The 4,934-nt window shown below is 41.2% G+C and overlaps 1 pseudogene; it reads right to left on the bottom strand.

Annotated features, from left to right (window-relative positions):
• Positions 1-4,127: 4,127 nt before the first annotated feature.
• LOC134405211 (U2 spliceosomal RNA) lies at positions 4,128-4,273 on the bottom strand (annotated as a pseudogene).
• Between the last annotated feature and the right edge of the window lie 661 nt (positions 4,274-4,934).

Below are 4,934 nucleotides of genomic sequence, written 5' to 3'. Positions count from 1 at the left end.
TGAGTGTCTGCCACTGAATTTTGGAGCAAACTGTCACATTTTTGCTGCTGCGCCACTAAATTTCAGTAGTACAAGGATGGCCGCAGGGGTGGTGTGGGCCACACTAAAGGCCATGCTAGGGGGGCTGCATGTTGCCCACCCCTGCTGTGGATGAACCTTTATAAGATGGACCCAAGGTGCATTATCAAACAGAACCAGGCATGAAAAAGCATCTGCTCTGTGGTCTCTGTTCCTACATAATCAATCTGAATGTATAATCAAGGACATTGCTCTCAGTTATAATACTTTCAACGACAGACCACTGGTAAACTTTTAGCTGTTTACACAGCTTTGGATTTAGCTGCTAATCAGTGAATTGGAGCACTGCTGATACAGGCAACTGTGCAATGCAAATTGCATGTTATGTTCCTTACTTCCTTGCTATTTTGGCAAAGAAAACTGCAGGTACTCAAATACTGCAGTGATGAGCTTGGGGTTGGGGGAAGGGGCACTGATAGCTTACAAAAACTGGCTTTGCAACTGTTTGTGCTGTCACTGGGAACAAGCCTGCCAAAGAAAATATTCTTTGGAAGCCCTGAAATGAGAGCTGATCTGTCACAAGTCCAGAGATATCAAAATGGTTTAGTCTTTGTGTTTTATTCCATACTTGAGTGTTCCTGTGTTACTAGAAGTGTGCTCTATCTTAACAACAACAACAAAACATGTATTCAACTGTGTGTGTTTTTAAAGCTCACTATTTTATCAGTTACTTCTCCTCACATCAAAGTCAAACACCAAGGAATTTTACAAACCCTCATTCACCACACAGTGCAAGACAAGGAATGAATGTAGCTTGTATAGACTAGTTGTTTCAGAGACAGAGGTCAGATTTAAAGTAATAGTGTAGATTCCACCAGAGTAAACCTTAAAATACACTCCCAAAGAGACAGGAAATTAACAGTACAAGCCTATACATCTCTACTCAGAGGGTACGATGGAGCTTACTTCCAGGTAAATGTGCACAAGATCACTGAATTTTGTGTGAAGTAATAAAAGCCAGGAAGATGGCTGTTTGTGTGTGCAGGACAGGTGGGGTGGAGGGGGGGACACACGTTGTACCAATGCTGCTGCAGCTTTTTTTACAACAGATAAAACTTTGCTCAAGCAAAGCATATTCATATCAGAGGAAACCCATTTAAGAGGTCATATAATGAACATAGGGTGACCATATTTTATTAGATTGTAAGCCTATGCGGCAGGGTCTTGCTATTTACTGTGTTATCTGTACAGCACCATGTACACTGATGGTGCTATATAAATAAATAAATAATAATAATAATAATAATAATAATAATAATAATAATATTTTGGAAACCAAAAAGGAGGACAACATGGCCGCCCCATGGGGGTGTGCCCACCAACATGTCCAGCCCCCAAGGGGGCGTGCCCACCCAAACATGGCCTTGGTCACAGGTCTGATTTCACAGCACACAATTAAGACAAACCTGTTCTACATAACATCTTAATGTTAAAATCACTGGAATAAAGTATAAGTGAGACATTCAATGTATCTGAAATTAACTTCACTCATGCCTACTTCTGTAGCTTTTGCTGTACGTTGAAGCTTTTGCTATACTGTGTGCTCAGCTACACCAAGCAGGGTATTTGACTATGAAAGCGGTATATAAAAGTCAGGAGCCACACTATTACTTTACAGAGGTATTCAACTGCACTGCAGGAGCTACACGACTGCTTTATAGTGGTACTGAAGTACACTGACAACTGTTGGGGCCCATGACACATCTACACCACTTCAATACTGCTATAAAGCAGTCGTGTGGCTCCTGGCTTTTCTATACCCCTTTCAAAGTGGAATATCCTGCTTGGTGCAGATGAGCCCTGTGTGTGATACAGTCTTCCCTTCCCTCAAATATCTTTTCTGACTGCAAATCCTTCACTGGATGACCATAGTCTAACCTTTCCTAACATTTAACACTGTTTCCCCATCACCTTACTGCATACTACTACCACTGAACAAATGAAGCAGTTGACAAGTATACAACAACCAAACAACCAAGCATTCAGAAAGAGTATAAACTACTATTAGCCTGCAAACGTTAGCCATGGAACAAAATGGATTAAAGTGTGTCTTAGCTTGTTTCAACTTCAACCAGACATAGCAGTCAAAAACAACCAAGAAAAGCACACCTACATTGAAATTGCAATACCTAATGACAAAAATGTTGCAGAAAAGAAAAATATACACCACTGGATATGGAAGTTAAAGAACTATGGCAACAGGAAAGACTTACAATTATTTGTTAGTCACATCAGTCACCAGCATGACATTGTGGTTGTTTTTACAGAAAACCTCCAAAAATTAGGCATATCAAAATACATGCACGCCAGCATCCAGAAAGCAGTCATACTTAAAACTTGTTCAATAGTCAGGACATTTCTGAATCAGTAAAAGACAACATGACTTGGCAAAGCCCATCATGTTCATCTAGAAAAACCACCACAAGCAAGAAAAGAAAGATAGATGATGATGATGATGATGATGATGATAGCAACCCTGTTAATTTTTTAAAAGTTTCTTTAAGAAGGATGAACAATAGTCAGCCACTGTTACAAAATATACGTCATGCCAATTATAGTAAACAAATTAGTAAGGAAGGTCTATGGGTCTAAAATGCATTATTTAATAGGAACATCACCTCCAAATCATCCCCCCCCAACTCACAGAAAACTACAGCCACCGCCACTACAAACATGCACATGCATTCATTCGTCAAACGACCAGGTATCCCATTCAGACATCAATACACTCATACTGCCAGCACACGTGTGCGTGCGTGCACACACACACACTCAGCATCACTCACTCCAAAAACATGCATGCACACGTGCATTTACTCAAAGACCCCATGCACCCTCACATTCTCTCTCACACACAAACACATACACAAACCTCAGTCTTAACTCCTACTCTATCTTCTCCTCCTCCTGCTTGCTTCTTCTTCTTCTGCTTCTTCTGCGCTGGTGGGGGGGGTTGCTGGAGGCTGCATTGCTGGAAGTTCCTGCACGCAGCCCCCAACCACTCACCTCGCCGCCCACCCCTTGCAGCGGCCATCTTGAATCGCCCGAACTCACGCGAGATCTCGGCTGTTGGCTGGGTCTCGCAGAGTTCCCAGTCAGCTGCCGAGATCTTGCATGAGTTCGGGCAAGATTCAAGATGGCCGCCACTCGCTGGGGAAATTTAGGCCCGGTAAGTTGGGTTTGTGGTTGCTGTGGGCCCAGTAACCACAACCCCGGTATTTTGGGCACCAAGTCCGGTTCCTCCGGACCCCCAGCTTTCCCAGGAGGTTTCCGGAAGGTATGGGCAGCCTAAATGAACATGATAGCTGACCTGTCCCTTTCATCATATCCCATTTGCTCAGCCCTGCTAACCCCCATGTACAAGAAAGTAAAAGTCTGAAAAAGGCAATTAAACACCCCATGCAATCAGAGGGTAGAGTCAGCAATCATGTCCACATAGTCATACTATTCTAATTGTGTGACGGTTTCAATGCTGAAAAAAGGCCTCACTGGCATGCAGTGGTTATCTGCCAGCAGGGCCGGCCACACCATTAGGCGGGGGGAATGAGGTGGCCATCTCAGTGGCAGCTGCTTTCGGATGCCATGAAAGAGCAGCAAATAGTTCTTTATTTTAACCTAGCATGATTGTATATGCTTGTGGAATTTTTTGCCTCAGGGAGGGGTGCTTGTGGAATTTTCTGACTCAGGTGCCCAAATAACTTGGCTGCCCAGGGACACGATGCACCTTGATTTCGAGTGGGATTGTAGAGGGATGCAATTTGCTGTTCTTTCTCAGGCAGCAAAATGTCTTGGGCCATCCCTGATGATAAGCTGACCACTCAGAACCAATCTGAGGAGATGTGACCGGAGTAAGGGGGAGACCCAAAGAGGCTTTCCTAGTCAAATTTGGTTTTAAAAAATACATATTGGCCCTGTTCAGAAAACACCTTAAACCACAGCTTTAACCATACTGGGTTTTTTATATATATATTTTTGATGGTTTTAAATTTTGTATACTTTTTAATGTTTACTGTTTTTAACTTTTGTAAACCGCCCAGAGAGCTTCAGCTATAGGGTGGTATATACATTTAATAAATAAATAAAATAAATAAACCATGGTGAATAAGGCAAAAAGCTTTATTCACCATGGTTAAAGCCATGGCTTAAGGTGTCTTCTGATCTACACTTGATCTTAGCCAAAAGGCCGAGAAAAGCAAAATGAAACTAAAGGATTGGTTAAGAGATATAAAAACAAGAGAGGATATGGAAAAATTGTTAAAGGAGAAAAAATTATCTTGGTTAGAATATGGGCAATTAGAACAATGGAATAAAAAGTGGATTAAAGATAATAGAGTTTGTAGAAAGATGACGAAGTTTGAAGAGTTAATAGTAAATAAGGAAAAAGGAAAAGGAGGTAGTATAGTTTTAAAAGGGTTAATGAGTGAAATATATAAAATATTGTTAGAAAAGGAGTTTAGAGAGAACTCAGAGAAAATGGTATGGGAGTCAGATTTGAAGGTACAAATAGGGCGACAGAGATGGGAGGGACTATGGAAACAAAGAGTGTTGAGAAGTTTATCAGTGAGAATAAAGGAGAACTATTTTAAAATTTTATGGAGGTGGTACCTAACCCCGATTAGATTGAATAAGATAAATGATCAGCCTTCAGCAAATTGTTGGAGAGGTTGTGGGGAAAAAGGAACGTATTTACATATGTGGTGGCAATGCAAATATGTACAAAGATTATGGAAGATGGTGTTTTCAGAAATTGAAGAAATAGTGGGAATGAAAATAGAACAAACGCCAAAGATTGCATTGCTGTCACTATTTGAAGTTATAAAGTGTGGAAAAGAAACTATAGAGTTGATATCGAGTTT

The sequence above is a fragment of the Elgaria multicarinata genome, chromosome 10 (assembly GCF_023053635.1).
Source record: "Elgaria multicarinata webbii isolate HBS135686 ecotype San Diego chromosome 10, rElgMul1.1.pri, whole genome shotgun sequence".
NCBI lineage: Eukaryota > Metazoa > Chordata > Lepidosauria > Squamata > Anguidae > Elgaria > Elgaria multicarinata.
Note: the sequence above shows the minus strand (reverse complement) of the source record. Positions and strands in the feature narration are given on the sequence as shown.